This window comes from Procambarus clarkii, chromosome 5, assembly GCF_040958095.1.
Source record: "Procambarus clarkii isolate CNS0578487 chromosome 5, FALCON_Pclarkii_2.0, whole genome shotgun sequence".
Taxonomy (NCBI): domain Eukaryota; kingdom Metazoa; phylum Arthropoda; class Malacostraca; order Decapoda; family Cambaridae; genus Procambarus; species Procambarus clarkii.
In genome coordinates this window covers 9,333,772-9,353,674 of record NC_091154.1, presented here as the reverse complement: position 1 = coordinate 9,353,674, position 19,903 = coordinate 9,333,772, and the positions used below count along the sequence as shown (strand labels likewise).

At 44.1% G+C, this 19,903-nt stretch overlaps 1 long non-coding RNA gene across 1 annotated transcript; it reads right to left on the bottom strand.

Annotated features, from left to right (window-relative positions):
- Positions 1 to 2,069: 2,069 nt before the first annotated feature.
- On the bottom strand, positions 2,070 to 9,600 carry LOC138373225 (uncharacterized). Its single transcript, XR_011231088.1, has 3 exons — positions 8,534 to 9,600; positions 3,577 to 3,795; positions 2,070 to 2,933 (listed from the first exon to the last, which is right to left on the bottom strand). It is a non-coding gene; the product is annotated as an uncharacterized lncRNA (long non-coding RNA).
- Between the last annotated feature and the right edge of the window lie 10,303 nt (positions 9,601 to 19,903).

Here is a 19,903-nt window from a genome sequence, read left to right as displayed (position 1 = left end):
GGGGTTGACGGCGACTACCACGAGGGGGACGAGTAAACGTGTCCACCTGGAGAATAGAATGGCCCTGGGCAGCGAGGATATGGCGAATATCGTCGTGGCAGTCACGCAGGTCCCGAACACCGGTCGCAACATGGGGCGGGAGCAAAATAGTGCCAACACTGGCATTCAACTGAGCGTTCTTCGAGACCCGAACGGGGGTCTCGCAAAGGCAGGATAAGGCAGCCAAGCAGGAAGCAGCATCCTGAGAAGGAGCAGCAACGACACGTGTACCGAGACTAGTGGGGTTGAAAGTAATGGAGGCATCCACGGAATCAATGAGATGTCGATGGAGGGAGAAATCGTCAGGAGGCGCAGAATCAAGAGGGAGGAGATCAAAATATTTGGCCCACGAAGCGGGACCAAACAAGGCTTGATAGGTAGCAGAACTGGAAGGAATCGAGCGAGGACGGCCGTGACGAGGACGGCGGTGAGAACCCCCAGAGAGAGATGGGTTAAAAGGCGCAGTAGTTACAACTAGAGAAGGAGCCGCGCCAGGGGACGAGGTAGTCACCACTGGGGGCTTGGGGCTCGACCCAACCACAGAGGAGGGAGGGGAGCCAGGGGAAGGAGTCAGAGAGGCCAAAGGAGGAGCAAGGTCGGGGCCCAATGCAGCGGAGGCTACAGAGCCCGGTCTTCCAATACGGACCGACTCTGGGGCTTGGTCGCCCACCCCACGAGCCTGAAAAGGTAAGCCAGAAGCAGCCGAAACAGGGGTTATCATCTTGACGAAATTAAGAATTCACTCACGAATGTGCCCCCACACCCACCATGGAGCCACAATTAGAGGCAGGACACCCAACAAGAAGCTATCGCCGATCTTGTCGGGGCCTCCTAGGGGTGCGTCGTGAGTATACGCCCCACAAACGCCACCTTAAGAAACCGACAGTCCGTCGAGATGGGGTTCAGTGACGAAGTGGGGATTGACAATAAAAGGTTCCCCTCGCTCTCGACGTCGGGTACTGCAGTTCTACGGGTGCATGAGTATGCCTCCTCAAGCACCCGGGCGTCAAAATAGAAGAAGTCCATGGAAGAACCAGAACGAGCAAAAGGTCGGCAGGAAACGGCAAGCAGATAGGAGAAGAGGGGGGAGAAAAACGAAACAGAAGGAAAAGGAAAAGGATTCCAGCAGAATTGGAGAGGACGGCAGCAGGAGCACAAGGCTAGAAAAGGACAGAGGACTGTCCTAAGGAGCATCACACTCCAGCAGCCGCCCACGAAGCCCCCACACGGCGACAACGAGCTGAGCGGGGAGGGGGTATACCTTCTCAAGCACCCGGGCGTCAAAATAAAAGTAGTCCAAGGGAAGAACCAGAACGAGCAAAAGGTCGGCAGGAAACGGCAAGCAGATAGGAGAAGAGGGGGGAGAAAAACGAAACAGAAGGAAAAGGAAAAGGTGCCCAGCAGAATTGGAGAGGACAGCAGCAGGAGCACAAGGCTAGAAGAGGACAGAGGACTGTCCCAAGGAGCATCACACTCCGGCAGCCGTCCACTAAGCCCCCCCTCACGACGCCAACGAGCTGAGCGGGGAGGGGCGCTAATATAAAATAAGTGTTTCTTTGATAAATTATTGGACAATCTAAACAAGAACTACAGTACTGTATAAATCAAACGCCTTTTTTATTTTACTAAAAAATTCACTTTTAAGTATTGTGATTTCTTGGGATTCAAGAAATTATCACGTTTTAATGTAGAATGATAACATTAATGATAAAAAAAATTCCTTTGCAGTACAACATCCTTTAAAAAAAAAAAAAAAAAAAAAAAAACTTTTGCTTCGAGGGGCAAGTTTATTGGGCAGCGCCACTCATGTGAGTGGACACACTGCCATAGTGACAGTATTGGGCAGCGCTAATGACAGTATTAAGCAGCGCCACTCATCCTATGAGTGGAAACATCCGTAATAGGAAGAAAACCCGCCGGGTTCATTCTGTCACTTGTACCCAGACACAGCTGGGACTTGCTTAACCGTCAAGTAAACAGGTTCTTAAACAAGATTAACATTCATCAACCCTTAAAATGTTATGTTATCATGCGGGTGCAAAATGGGGAAATCTTGTGGAAAGTATCTATGACAAATACTATTTTCCTAACTCAATGTGGGTTTACTATTCTACACATTTAACCTATTTAACCCGACCCATTAACCGTCTGGTTGAGTGTTTGAATTTTGTATTCAATCCCAAAAAACTGTTTACGTTGAGTCAATATTATAAATATTCTCCATTGTGTAAAACTTCACATACAGAACAGTAAAAATTTCATCACATTTCAGAATATCAATGCTCACATTTGGCAGGTATTCTATGCTTATCAGATCACTGAACACAGAATATGTAACTTCAGATTTATATAAACATTTAAATTTACATGACAATATTCATCACATTAACAGGAATGAGTGAAGCTTCTCAGGCAACAAAAATGTCAATAAAAGTGTTCATTTTCGTTTCAAATATAAAGGTAGTTCATCTTATTTGGCATCATATATATACTTATGTACACAATCTGCTGACTAGTTGGCTCTCGCCTCAGGATAATGTGACCATCAAATACAAGAGATTGGTCTAAGAAAATTGAACGATGTTAACACTATATATACAAAACTCTGGCCTATATACAAATGGGCAAGAACAACATTTTTCCAGCCCCAAATTCCTCTTCAACATTATACAAAGTGGTCAAGCACCTGGCTCAAGGTGGACCTAAACCTGAATACCGTATCGTACCCTAGTCTATGGACTTAGGGAGGTGGAGATCAGGCCACGGGGACATTGATCCCTGGAACCTCTCTGTTGATCAGTCTGGTAGCCTCACTAGCTTTGGGAATCAGTCTGGTAGCCTCACTAGCCTTGGGAATCAGTCTGGTAGCCTCACTAGCAATGGGAATCTGTAATCTGGAAATTTGAAAATTCTTTAGTCTGAGTAGGCTACACTGAACAGTCTCGAAATCAGCTAACCAGAACAGATTTATATAATTCAAAAGTGATGCAAGCTGTATAGTATTGCATATTATATATATATATATATATATATATATATATATATATATATATATATATATAATCAACAACAGTGTTCATTTGCGTCGCTAGTCCCTCAATCAAATCCTTTATAGATGCAATTTTTAACAAAATGAGTTTGGCTAGTGTCATCAACCCAATAATTCTTGCACGTGATGTTTGAAAATTATCCAAAGAAAGGGGGGGGGGGGGGCATTCTATGAGGTGTGGAGTGACCAAGTGGCATAATGTTTGTATAATAATGTCCATATGTCTGTCTTCCATTATGGAGCCACGAGTCGTGTGTGTGTGAGGGCCCATTACAGTCTAGCCAGGACCCATTTCCTGCCACCTATTTCAGTGGTAGGGAGGAAAGCCATGGGTATGGGTTACATGTAAAAGCTCACAGCTTGTTATTAATACGGAGAGGATATGGGTAGCGATTCTAGCCTAATGTGTGTGAAGCAGGGATCTGATTAACCACAAAGGGTGCATAGGACTGTGTGAATACTTTACATATTTTATAACTCAAAAATACCAGCTGACTATGATGGTTGAGACAGGTGCTGCTCCTGCTGGGTGATGAATACATTTTACAGTAGGCGCCAAACTCCACAATTGCTTGCATATGCCCTTCCAATAGTTAACATGTTCAGACTTGCTTGAGAGATGCACACACACCTCCAGCAAACGAAGACACTTGCCACACGAGGCTAATGACCTCAGGGACTCGACAGTGTAGGAGGACTACTTCTCCCTGGAATATACAGAAAATTTAAGTGAAAATTTTACCCCAGAAGGTTAAAAGGATTCAGCATGAACCGGGACAACTACGGTGTATGGAAGCACGATAACTGGGTTACCAAGAGGCAATCGTTGACATATATTGTGACGGGTCGGTGGCGGAAGATGGCAGGACAGTTAATTGTAGTGTCCTGATAAAGGGAATCTTGAGGTTATCTTGAGATGATTTCGTGGCTTTTTAGTGTCCCCGCGGCCCGGTCCTCGACCAGGCCTCCACCCCCAGGAAGCAGCCCGTGACATCTGACTAACACCCAGGTACCTATTTTACTGCTAGGTAACAGGGGCATAGGGTGAAAAACTCTACCCATTGTTTCTCGCCGGCGCCTGGGATCGAACCCAGGACCACAGGATCACAAGTCCAGCGTGCTGTCCGCTCGGCCGACCGGTACCGAGTCTGGAATTATGAACAGGAAAATTGAACCTGTGACTTCGTAACTATATATCACCCACACAAGCTGAACTGCAGGCCATTCCGGCTGGTTTGGAAGAAGTCCAGCAATACGAAAATAGTTTTATTTGTCGATGGCCGAGGAGCAGTTGATTCTTTAAACAATCTTAATCCAATCTTCATGACCATAGTTTAGGTTTGTAAGAATAGGATAAATGAGATACAGGTGAAAGGTCACAAAAAAATTAAATTCATGTGGATTCCATCTCATGTTGGAATAGTGGTCAACGAGGTGGCGGAACACCACATCAAAACCACAAGTTGACAGTGAATGTAATTTAACAATGAGACAAATAAGAGAATCTTTTTTATCTTAAAGGAGTGGAGGTGTCCTTACCGGAGGCGGCGGCCTCAGCCACCACCCCTCCCTCGTCACCACCACCACAACCATTACCACCACCACCACAACCATCACCACCACCACCACCACCACTGACACCATGCAAAGCCAACATCCACCATCACCCCCACTACCAGTATCGAGTACCAACCACAATCACCACCACAGATCAACAACATATTAACACTATATAATATCACCTTACCATTCGCTATCTAATCTGATTAGATCCTATTTACTCTCATAAATAGTAGCCCATGCACAGTCTGATTGGTACAGCGACGGATTAGCTTCTTGCTGGGTCGCCGCTCAATCCCCAATAGTCCAAGTGATTGGAAACAGAAATAAGCAAAATAAGAAATATTCAGGCTTAGAAGTGGCGAGGAGAGGTAATGTATGAGAGAAGTCAAACCTTGCAACACAATCATGTATGACTAAACACCAATTTATGGTAAAAGGAAGGGAAATATCTGGGAAAAGCGCCAAACACTTACGACTATACATCACTGAGAAGGGGTCAGGATAAGCATTTTTGATGGGACGGGAAGGAATGGTGCCCAACCACTTGATAGATGGTTGGGGATTGAACTCTGCCCTGCATGATAAAGGAGATATGCTCAAAAGTGACTAAACATGCAACTCAGGCTTGGGTATACAGACTAGGAATATGGAACAGGTGTGCACACGGCTAAGACGGAACAGGTGTGTACACGGCTAAGACGGAACAGAAGCGAACAGTGGGAACTACATTGCCTACACGGCTCACTTGCTACAACAGGTTAGGCTAGGTTAAGGAAAGGTAATGTTAAGTCAAGGGCCAGGGCAAGGTTAAGGTCGGGCAAGGTTAAGCCAATTAAAAAGGTTAAGGTTAGGTTAATGAAAGGTTATGGCAAGAATAAGGCTAGGTTAAGGCAAGGTCGAGGCAAGATTAGGGAAAGGTTAAGGAAGGGTAGGGTAAGTTTAGGGTAGAGTAAGGTTAGGGTTGGGTAAGGTTAATGTAATATATGGTTAAGGTAAGGTTAAGTTTAACCTTTAGCTGGGTTACATGAACCCAGCGATAGGTGACTTAAATGGGGATTTCGATGTGGATTCAATATATAACTTATTTAAGAATATTCTAAACAAAGCACAGGAACGTAGTATACCATACAAATTGAATAGATCGAATACTAATGACCCAAAGTGGATAACAAAGAATTTGAAGAACCTTATAGGTAAAAAGAGAGCTTGGTACAAAAGGATTAAAAATGGGGAGGTCACTTTAGAACAGGAATTCGTACAACTGGTTAGAAATGTTAAAAAAGAGATAAGGAAAGCAAAAAGAAACTATGAAGTTCGCATAGCAGGGCAAGCAAAGACAAATCCTAAAGGGTTTTTTCAGTTATATCGTACTAAGACAAGGGAAAGGATAGGTCCATTAAAAACTGAGACAGGTCAAATAACAGATAGTGATGAAGAGATGAGTAGTATTTTTAATAAATATTTTGTATCTGTATTTACTAAAGAGGAACTTAACAATATGCCTTCAGCCGAACAAGTCTATGTGGGTGGGGACGAGGACAGGTTGACGAGTTTAACAGTTACCAGGGAGGATGTTCTTAAACAAATAGTAAAACTCAAACCAAACAAATCCCCAGGGCCGGATGAAGTGTTTGCCAGGGTGCTTAAAGAATGCAAAGAGGAGCTTTGTGACCCACTGTCAACCATATTTAATAAATCAATAGAGTCAGGCAGAGTGCCAGAGTTTTGGAAAGTTGCTAATGTGATACCAGTTTTTAAGAAAGGAGATAGATCACTTGCGTCTAACTATCGACCAATTAGCCTAACGTCTATTGTGGGAAAGTTACTCGAATCTATACTAGCAAATAAAATTCGTCTTCATCTTGAAAAACATAAATTAATAATTGAGTCGCAACATGGTTTTATAAATGGCCGTTCATGTTTAACAAATTTGTTATCTTTTTATTCTAGCATTGTTGAGGCAGTTGATAGTGGTAAGGATTGCGATGTTGTATACCTTGACTTTAGCAAAGCTTTTGATACAGTGCCACATGAAAGACTGATTAAAAAGATAGAGTCTCATGGTATTGGGGGTGCTATATTAAGCTGGATTAGGGCATGGCTATACCAAAGGAAACAGAGAGTTAGTATAAATGGAATCAAGTCAGAGTGGGAAAATGTTGTAAGTGGAGTGCCTCAAGGCTCTGTCCTGGGACCTCTGTTGTTTATAATATATATAAATGATTTAGATTCAGGTTTGAGTAGCAACATTTGCAAATTTGCCGATGATACGAAAATCGGTAGGGAAATTAATTCGGAGGAGGACTCACTATCACTTCAAGTTGATCTAGATAGGGTTTTGAAATGGTCAAAGGATTGGCAGATGCAGTTTAATGCTGATAAATGTAAAGTTCTGAGGTTAGGTAATGATGATAGAGTTACAAGATACGAGCTAGATGGTGTTGTGATTGCGAAGTCGGATTGCGAAAGGGATCTGGGAGTTATGATTAGTAAGAATTTAAAACAAAAGGATCAATGCATAAATGTTCGTAATAAGGCAAATCGGACACTTGGATTTATTAATCGCAGCGTTAGTAACAAGACACCTGGTGTGGTTCTCAAGCTATATCTTGCTCTAGTTAGGCCCCATTTAGATTATGCAGTTCAGTTTTGGTCGCCATATTATAGAATGGATATAAATTCACTTGAACGTGTCCAGCGTAGGATGACTAAGTTAATTCCCCAAATTAGAAATCTTTCATATGAAGAAAGATTAACAAAGCTTAAGTTGCATTCACTGGAAAGGCGAAGAGTTAGGGGTGACATGATAGAGGTTTACAAGTGGATGAATGGACATAACCGGGGGGATATTAATAGGGTATTAAAAGTATCATAAGAAGAACATAAGAACAAAGGTAACTGCAGAAGACCTATTGGCCCATACGAGGCAGCTCCTATCTATAACCACCCAATCCCACTCATATACTTGTCCAACCCGCGCTTGAAACAATCGAGGGACACCACCTCCACCACGTTACGCAGCAATTGGTTCCACAAATCAACAACCCTGCTACTGAACCAGTATTTACCCAAGTCTTTCCTAAATCTAAAGTTATTCAATTTATACCCATTGTTTCGTGTTCTGTCTTGTGTTGATATTTTTAATACCCTATTCATATCCCCCCTGTTATGCGTATTCATCCACTTGTATACCTCTATCATGTCTCTTCACCTTTCCAGTGAATGCAACAATATCAACACAGGACAGAACACGAAACAATGGGTATAAATTGGATAAGTTTAGATTTAGGAAAGACTTGGGTAAATACTGGTTCAGTAACAGGGTTGTTGATTTGTGGAACCAATTGCCGCGTAACATTGTGGAGGTGGGGTCCCTCGATTGTTTCAAGCACGGGTTGGACATGTATATGAGTGGGATTGGGTGGTTATAGAATAGGAGCTGCCTCGTATGGGCCAATAGGCCTTCTGCAGTTACCTTTGTTCTTATGTTCTTATGTTCTTACGTTAAGACTAAAGGTAAGGTAAAGCAAAATTAAGGTAAGCTTAACGTAAGGGTAAAAGGTTAAAATAAGGTTAATGTAAGTTTAACGTTAAGGCATGGACAAAGGCAAGGACAAAGGTTAAGGCAAGGTAGATTACGGGGTGGGTTAGGTTAAATTATGTAAAGTAACACGGTGTTAGAGTGGGCGTTGCGGGGCGGGGCCGAGCAGAGTGAGGCTAGGCGCGTATGCTCCAGGTATATGCGACGGCTTCCTGTCCCCGCCGAGGCCACTAGTGATAGTGGTCCTCAGGTAAACTCGGGTAAACCGCTATACTTTATCTAAAGATCCAACCCTGCTGGTAAACCATTGTCTACTTTTCTTAAACATTATTAATACCTACCTTTGCCGAGTGGAGGAAGGTGACATAGGGCCAGGGTAGATGTTGGGGGTCCCCGGGTAGATGTTAGGGGTCCCAGAGTGGATGTTGGGGGTCCCCGGGTAGATGTTGGGGGTCCCAGAGTGGATGTTGGGGGTCCCCGGGTAGATGTTGGGGGTCCCAGAGTGGATGCTGGGAGCCCACGGCAGACGCTGGGGGTCCCAGAGTGGATGCTGGGGGCCCACGGCAGACGCTGGGGGTCCCAGAGTGGATGCTGGGGGCCCACGGCAGACGCTGGGGGTCCCAGAGTGGATGCTGGGGGCCCACGGCAGACGCTGGGGGTCCCAGAGTGGATGCTGGGGGCCCACGGCAGACGCTGGGGGTCCCAGAGTGGATGCTGGGGGCCCACGGCAGACGCTGGGGGTCCCAGAGTGGATGCTGGGGGCCCACGGCAGACGCTGGGGGTCCCAGAGTGGATGCTGGGGGCCCACGGCAGACGCTGGGGGCCCACGGCAGACGCTGGGGTCCCAGAGTGGATGCTGGGGGCCCACGGCAGACGCTGGGGGTCCCAGAGTGGATGCTGAGGGCCCACGGCAGACGCTGGGGGTCCCAGAGTGGATGCTGAGGGCCCACGGCAGACGCTGGGGGGGGGGGGGTGGAGGCAGGACTCCTAGTGAGCAGGACTCTGCCCTCCAGGAGTTGTATCTTGTGCCATGCTAACTGTCACCTCTCTCAAGCCAGCGGTTTCCTGCGTCAAGCGAATTGTCACCTGCATCAAGGCACCTGCTTCCCGAGTCAAACGAGCCGTCTCCTGCGCCAAGCGAGCTCTCTCCTGCGATAAGCGAGCTGTCCCCACCGTCAAGCCAGTTACCACCTGCGTCATTCGACCTGTCACCTGCATCACGTGATCTGTCAACTGCGTCATGCGAGCTGTCACTTGCATCAAGCGAGCTGTCACTTGCATCAAGCGAGCTTCCTGCTGCATCCGGTGACTTTGGTCTAACGAACTGTTGCTGGCAGTGTCCCCCATGTCCACTCCAAGCAAGCTGATCCAACACTAGGAACTCGCGGCTGAATGGACAGCGTTTGAGGGTCGTTGTCTTAAGCTGGGTTGCCAGATCCGAATTGTCAAATGTCGCGAATTTGTAATTAAAGTCCCCCAATATTTTGTTTAGCGACTGATACGGTTTTCAAAGCAATATATTTTAGTACATAGAGTAATACTACAGGATTTAATGATTGTATTCATATTATCACTGAATGTATATAATAATACATTTAAGGTAGAACAACCCGGCCTCACACTAGGCTGGTTAGAGCAGCGGCCGGCCTCCCAGGACACGTTTATCAATTTTATCAAACTGTGTATTAAAAATTTGTTTGTACTTATATATAAATTAATATTATTATACATAAAAATTCTATGTATAGTTAGGCGTAGGTTAGGTTAGGTGTTTAGGTTCTGTTGGCGATTATTTGTAATTTTAGTTCGTGAGTGAAGCATTTGAATATTTTTGGTTCGAACAGAGGACGTGAGCGAAACACATTTTCCGGAAGTGTTCGGACGTCATCAGTTGAGAGTCCAGCCAGTCCTCCAAACAAAGACTTAAAAGTGATTCCATGCACCCGCCAAACTCCCTGTTTTTTGAATGAAAAACGGTTTACACACGACTGACAACTGCTGACATTCGAACACTTCTGGAACAAGTGGTTCACTGACGACTATTGTTCGAACCACAACGCTATAAATGCTTCACCCACGTACTACAAATACAAATAATCGCCAACAGAACCTAAACACCTAATCTAACCTATGCCTATATATGCACAATATGCTAATATATTATAATATTAATTTATATATGAGAAAATTCCTGTTTTGAATGAACAGTATGTAAAAAATTATGAATGCGTCTGTGGGGTCGACCGCTGGATGGAATTGACTTGGTCTGACGACGGGTTGCAGGCGGGATATAAATGGTTGAGCATATTTCCTTTCACCTAATGCGTTTGTTCATTTAGCAGTGAATAGGTACAAGTTCAAGTACGTTTATTGAGACAATAAAATACATCTCAAAGGGAAAGAGTAGTTTAGGCTATTTCTACCCCCTTCTACTTCATGTCCCTCAAGGGGCGCACTAATCCAGAGAGTAACATTCCACAAATCACAGTACAAGAACCACACATAACTTTGCAGGTTAATGTAGTAAGCACAGCCACAAGTTGACATTGAATGTGAACTCACAATGAGACAGTCTGCAGTCTCCGTGGTGTAGTGGTAAGACGCTCGCCTGGCGTTCCGCGAGCGCTATGTCATGGGTTCGTATCCTGGCCGGGGAGGATTTACTGGGCGCAATTCCTTAACTGTAGCCTCTGTTTAACTCAACAGTAAAATGTGTACTTGGATGAAAAAACGATTCTTCGCGGCAGGGGATCGTATTCCAGGGACCGTAGGATTAAGGACTTGTCCGAAACGCTACGCGTACTAGTGGCTGTACGAGAATGTAACAACTCTTGTATATATCTCAAAAAAAAAAAAATATTCAGGCACAGGCAGGAGCGGAGAGGAGAGAGATAATGTATGAGGGAAGACAAACCATGCAACACTACATGTATGTGAATCAAAACACCCATTTCACTTATGGTAAAAGGAGAAATGCTTGGAGTGACTCTGTGTACATGCGGCTCAGGCTTGGGTACAAATATTACTGGGAATATGGGATAGATGTTCATGGTAATGACACGAAGTGTAAACTATGTGGTATGTTAAGGTCTCACACCCTTGCCCATTATGTTCTTGATTGTCCGTTGGTTAATGTATATAGAAACACTGAGATAAGGACTGTTCCTGAACATATAGCCTGGATGTGTCACAACGGAAAGGTTGATGATATTCTTGAGAGATATAAGAATTTTGCACCAAGACTGTAATATTTTGTTGAATTATCTGCAGGTGTCTTGCAAATTGTCTATACAGTATACCTAGGTCATAAAAGTATTTGTGTGTACGTCTGATAACATACTACTTGTGAGGGAGGAAATGTATATGTTTATCTCTCAGAATGTTCGGTAATATGTTTATTGTTTGTGATGTGTGTATATGTATGTATTAACACGATGTACTGAACGGGGTGAGAATAGCTTGAGCTACCTCATCCCTTTGTGTGTATTTTACATCAATAAACTTATTTCAATTTCAATTTCATGTAGTAAGCACAGGATATAGGTGTTAGTCTCTTGAGGCCAAGTGTTTGTAGCACCTACAAGTATTGTGTCTATCATACCATTAACACACATCCAAACAATTTGATGTGGTACACTACATATTTCCTTATTTCTATAGTTATCATTCAATTGGCTCTCTAATATATAGTGATCTAAGGTGTGGGCGTGCACCATACTACACAGTGATCTAAGGTGAGGCATGCACCATACTACACACTAATACACAGTGATCTAAGGTGTGGGCGTGCACCATACTACACACTAATACACAGTGATCTAAGGTGTGGGCGTCCACCATACTACACAGTGATCTAAGGTGAGGCGTCCACCATACTACACACTAATACACAGTGATCTAAGGTGTGGGCGTGCACCATACTACACACTAATACACAGTGATCTAAGGTGTGGGCGTGCACCATACTACACACTAATACACAGTGATCTAAGGTGTGGGCGTGCACCATACTACACACTAATACACAGTGATCTAAGGTGTAGACGTCCACCATACTACACACTAATACACAGTGATCTAAGGTGTAGACGTCCACCATACTACACACTAATACACAGTGATCTAAGGTGTGGGCGTGCACCATACTACACACTAATACACAGTGATCTAAGGTGTGGGCGTGCACCATACTACACACTAATACACAGTGATCTAAGGTGTAGACGTGCACCATACTACACACTAATACACAGTGATCTAAGGTGTGGGCGTGCACCATACTACACACTAATACACAGTGATCTAAGGTGTAGGCGTCCACCATACTACACACTAATACACAGTGATCTAAGGTGTGGGCGTGCACCATACTACACACTAATACACAGTGATCTAAGGTGTAGGCGTCCACCATACTACACACTAATACACAGTGATCTAAGGTGTAGGCGTCCACCATACTACACACTAATACACAGTGATCTAAGGTGTAGGCGTCCACCATACTACACACTAATACACAGTGATCTAAGGTGTAGGCGTCCACCATACTACACACTAATACACAGTGATCTAAGGTGTGGGCGTCCACCATACTACACACTAATACACAGTGATCTAAGGTGAGGCGTGCACCATACTACACACTAATACACAGTGATCTAAGGTGTAGACGTCCACCATACTACACACTAATACACAGTGATCTAAGGTGAGGCGTGCACCATACTACACACTAATACACAGTGATCTAAGGTGTAGGCGTCCACCATACTACACACTAATACACAGTGATCTAAGGTGTAGGCGTCCACCATACTACACACTAATACACAGTGATCTAAGGTGTAGACGTCCACCATACTACACACTAATACACAGTGATCTAAGGTGTAGGCGTCCACCATACTACACACTAATACACAGTGATCTAAGGTGTAGACGTCCACCATACTACACACTAATACACAGTGATCTAAGGTGTAGGCGTCCACCATACTACACACTAATACACAGTGATCTAAGGTGTAGACGTCCACCATACTACACACTAATACACAGTGATCTAAGGTGTAGGCGTCCACCATACTACACACTAATACACAGTGATCTAAGGTGAGGCGTCCACCATACTACACACTAATACACAGTGATCTAAGGTGTGGACGTCCACCATACTACACACTAATACACAGTGATCTAAGGTGTAGACGTCCACCATACTACACACTAATACACAGTGATCTAAGGTGTAGACGTCCACCATACTACACACTAATACACAGTGATCTAAGGTGTAGACGTCCACCATACTACACACTAATACACAGTGATCTAAGGTGTGGGCGTGCACCATACTACACACTAATACACAGTGATCTAAGGTGTAGGCGTGCACCATACTACACACTAATACACAGTGATCTAAGGTGTAGACGTCCACCATACTACACACTAATACACAGTGATCTAAGGTGTAGACGTCCACCATACTACACACTAATACACAGTGATCTAAGGTGTAGGCGTCCACCATACTACACACTAATACACAGTGATCTAAGGTGTAGGCGTGCCACCATACTACACACTAATACACAGTGATCTAAGGTGTAGGACGTCCACCATACTACACACTAATACACAGTGATCTAAGGTGTAGGACGTCCACCATACTACACACTAATACACAGTGATCTAAGGTGTAGACGTCCACCATACTACACACTAATACACAGTGATCTAAGGTGTAGGCGTCCACCATACTACACACTAATACACAGTGATCTAAGGTGTAGGCGTCCACCATACTACACACTAATACACAGTGATCTAAGGTGTAGGCGTCCACCATACTACACACTAATACACAGTGATCTAAGGTGTAGGCGTCCACCATACTACACACTAATACACAGTGATCTAAGGTGTAGACGTCCACCATACTACACACTAATACACAGTGATCTAAGGTGAGGCGTGCACCATACTACACACTAATACACAGTGATCTAAGGTGTAGGCGTCACCATACTACACACTAATACACAGTGATCTAAGGTGTAGCGTCCACCATACTACACACTAATACACAGTGATCTAAGGTGTAGGCGTCCACCATACTACACACTAATACACAGTGATCTAAGGTGTAGGCGTCCACCATACTACACACTAATACACAGTGATCTAAGGTGTAGGCGTCCACCATACTACACACTAATACACAGTGATCTAAGGTGTGGCGTCCACCATACTACACACTAATACACAGTGATCTAAGGTGTAGGCGTCCACCATACTACACACTAATACACAGTGATCTAAGGTGTAGGCGTCCACCATACTACACACTAATACACAGTGATCTAAGGTGAGGCGTGCACCATACTACACACTAATACACAGTGATCTAAGGTGTAGGCGTCCACCATACTACACACTAATACACAGTGATCTAAGGTGTAGGCGTCCACCATACTACACACTAATACACAGTGATCTAAGGTGTAGACGTCCACCATACTACACACTAATACACAGTGATCTAAGGTGTAGGACGTCCACCATACTACACACTAATACACAGTGATCTAAGGTGTAGGACGTCCACCATACTACACACTAATACACAGTGATCTAAGGTGTAGGCGTCCACCATACTACACACTAATACACAGTGATCTAAGGTGTAGGACGTCCACCATACTACACACTAATACACAGTGATCTAAGGTGTAGACGTCCACCATACTACACACTAATACACAGTGATCTAAGGTGTAGGCGTCCACCATACTACACACTAATACACAGTGATCTAAGGTGTAGGACGTCCACCATACTACACACTAATACACAGTGATCTAAGGTGTAGGACGTCCACCATACTACACACTAATACACAGTGATCTAAGGTGTAGACGTCCACCATACTACACACTAATACACAGTGATCTAAGGTGTAGACGTCCACCATACTACACACTAATACACAGTGATCTAAGGTGTAGGACGTCCACCATACTACACACTAATACACAGTGATCTAAGGTGTAGGACGTCCACCATACTACACACTAATACACAGTGATCTAAGGTGTAGACGTCCACCATACTACACACTAATACACAGTGATCTAAGGTGTGGACGTCCACCATACTACACACTAATACACAGTGATCTAAGGTGTAGACGTCCACCATACTACACACTAATACACAGTGATCTAAGGTGTGGACGTCCACCATACTACACACTAATACACAGTGATCTAAGGTGTAGACGTCCACCATACTACACACTAATACACAGTGATCTAAGGTGTAGGACGTCCACCATACTACACACTAATACACAGTGATCTAAGGTGTAGGACGTCCACCATACTACACACTAATACACAGTGATCTAAGGTGTAGACGTCCACCATACTACACACTAATACACAGTGATCTAAGGTGTAGACGTCCACCATACTACACACTAATACACAGTGATCTAAGGTGTAGGACGTCCACCATACTACACACTAATACACAGTGATCTAAGGTGTAGGCGTCCACCATACTACACACTAATACACAGTGATCTAAGGTGTAGGCGTCCACCATACTACACACTAATACACAGTGATCTAAGGTGTAGGACGTCCACCATACTACACACTAATACACAGTGATCTAAGGTGTAGACGTCCACCATACTACACACTAATACACAGTGATCTAAGGTGTAGACGTCCACCATACTACACACTAATACACAGTGATCTAAGGTGTAGGACGTCCACCATACTACACACTAATACACAGTGATCTAAGGTGTAGGCGTGCACCATACTACACACTAATACACAGTGATCTAAGGTGTAGGACGTCCACCATACTACACACTAATACACAGTGATCTAAGGTGTAGACGTCCACCATACTACACACTAATACACAGTGATCTAAGGTGTAGGACGTCCACCATACTACACACTAATACACAGTGATCTAAGGTGTAGGACGTCCACCATACTACACACTAATACACAGTGATCTAAGGTGTAGACGTCCACCATACTACACACTAATACACAGTGATCTAAGGTGTAGACGTCCACCATACTACACACTAATACACAGTGATCTAAGGTGTAGGCGTCCACCATACTACACACTAATACACAGTGATCTAAGGTGTAGGACGTCCACCATACTACACACTAATACACAGTGATCTAAGGTGTAGGACGTCCACCATACTACACACTAATACACAGTGATCTAAGGTGTAGACGTCCACCATACTACACACTAATACACAGTGATCTAAGGTGTAGGACGTCCACCATACTACACACTAATACACAGTGATCTAAGGTGTAGGCGTCCACCATACTACACACTAATACACAGTGATCTAAGGTGTAGGCGTGCCACCATACTACACACTAATACACAGTGATCTAAGGTGTAGGACGTCCACCATACTACACACTAATACACAGTGATCTAAGGTGTAGGACGTCCACCATACTACACACTAATACACAGTGATCTAAGGTGTAGGACGTCCACCATACTACACACTAATACACAGTGATCTAAGGTGTAGGCGTCCACCATACTACACACTAATACACAGTGATCTAAGGTGTAGGACGTCCACCATACTACACACTAATACACAGTGATCTAAGGTGTAGGACGTCCACCATACTACACACTAATACACAGTGATCTAAGGTGTAGGACGTCCACCATACTACACACTAATACACAGTGATCTAAGGTGTAGGACGTCCACCATACTACACACTAATACACAGTGATCTAAGGTGTAGGCGTCCACCATACTACACACTAATACACAGTGATCTAAGGTGTAGGCGTGCACCATACTACACACTAATACACAGTGATCTAAGGTGTAGGCGTCCACCATACTACACACTAATACACAGTGATCTAAGGTGTAGACGTCCACCATACTACACACTAATACACAGTGATCTAAGGTGTAGGCGTCCACCATACTACACACTAATACACAGTGATCTAAGGTGTAGGACGTCCACCATACTACACACTAATACACAGTGATCTAAGGTGTAGGACGTCCACCATACTACACACTAATACACAGTGATCTAAGGTGTAGGCGTCCACCATACTACACACTAATACACAGTGATCTAAGGTGTAGGACGTCCACCATACTACACACTAATACACAGTGATCTAAGGTGTAGACGTCCACCATACTACACACTAATACACAGTGATCTAAGGTGTAGGACGTCCACCATACTACACACTAATACACAGTGATCTAAGGTGTAGACGTCCACCATACTACACACTAATACACAGTGATCTAAGGTGTAGGCGTGCACCATACTACACACTAATACACAGTGATCTAAGGTGTAGGACGTCCACCATACTACACACTAATACACAGTGATCTAAGGTGTAGACGTCCACCATACTACACACTAATACACAGTGATCTAAGGTGTAGGACGTCCACCATACTACACACTAATACACAGTGATCTAATGTGTAGGACGTCACCATACACACACTAATTACACAGTGATCAAGGTGTAGGCGCTCCACCATACTACACACTAATACCACAGTGATCTAAGGTGTGGACGTCCACCATACTACACAATAATACACAGTGATCTAAGGTGTTATAGACGTCCACCATATACCACTAATACACAGTGATCTAAGGTGTAGGACGTCCACATACTACACACTAATAACAGTGATCATAAGGTGTGGAGTCCACCATACTACACACTAATACAAAGTGATCTAACGTGTAGACCGTCCACCATACTACACAATAATACACAGTGAGCTAAGGTGTGGACGTCCACCATACTACACACTAAATACCAGTGATCTAAGGTGTGGACGTCCACCATAACACACTAAACACAGTGATCTAAGTGTGGGAGTCCACCATACTCACACGTAATACACAGTGATCTAAGTGTGGACGTTCCACCATACTACACACTATACACAGTGATCTAAGGTGTAGACGTACACATACTACCACACTAATACCAGTGATCTAAGGGTGGACGTCCACCATACTAACACTAATACACAGTGGATCTAAGGTTGTGGACGTCACCATACTACACACTAATACACAGTGATCTAGGTGGAAGTCCACCATACTACACACTTAATACACATGATCTAAGGTTGGACGTCCACATAACAAACACTAATACACAGTGATCAGGTGTGGTCGTCCACACCATACTCACACACTACATACCAGTGATCTAAGGTGTCGGAACGTCCAACCTTACCTACACACTAATACACAGTGATCTAAAGGTGTGGGCGTCCACCATACTACACACTAATACACAGTGATCTAAGGTGTAGGACGTCCACCATACTACACACTAATACACAGTGATCTAAGGTGTAGGCGTCCACCATACTACACACTAATACACAGTGATCTAAGGTGTAGGACGTCCACCATACTACACACTAATACACAGTGATCTAAGGTGTAGACGTCCACCATACTACACACTAATACACAGTGATCTAAGGTGTGGACGTCCACCATACTACACACTAATACACAGTGATCTAAGGTGTAGACGTCCACCATACTACACACTAATACACAGTGATCTAAGGTGTGGGCGTGCACCATACTACACACTAATACACAGTGATCTAAGGTGTAGGACGTGCACCATACTACACACTAATACACAGTGATCTAAGGTGTAGGCGTCCACCATACTACACACTAATACACAGTGATCTAAGGTGTAGACGTCCACCATACTACACACTAATACACAGTGATCTAAGGTGTAGACGTCCACCATACTACACACTAATACACAGTGATCTAAGGTGTAGACGTCCACCATACTACACACTAATACACAGTGATCTAAGGTGTAGACGTCCACCATACTACACACTAATACACAGTGATCTAAGGTGTAGACGTCCACCATACTACACACTAATACACAGTGATCTAAGGTGTAGGCGTCCACCATACTACACACTAATACACAGTGATCTAAGGTGTAGACGTCCACCATACTACACACTAATACACAGTGATCTAAGGTGTAGGCGTCCACCATACTACACACTAATACACAGTGATCTAAGGTGTGGGCGTGCACCATACTACACACTAATACACAGTGATCTAAGGTGTAGACGTCCACCATACTACACACTAATACACAGTGATCTAAGGTGTGGACGTCCACCATACTACACACTAATACACAGTGATCTAAGGTGTAGACGTCCACCATACTACACACTAATACACAGTGATCTAAGGTGTAGACGTCCACCATACTACACACTAATACACAGTGATCTAAGGTGTAGGCGTGCACCATACTACACACTAATACACAGTGATCTAAGGTGTAGGCGTCCACCATACTACACACTAATACACAGTGATCTAAGGTGTAGGCGTCCACCATACTACACACTAATACACAGTGATCTAAGGTGTAGGCGTCCACCATACTACACACTAATACACAGTGATCTAAGGTGTAGGCGTCCACCATACTACACACTAATACACAGTGATCTAAGGTGTAGACGTCCACCATACTACACACTAATACACAGTGATCTAAGGTGTAGGCGTGCACCATACTACACACTAACACCATATTGACAG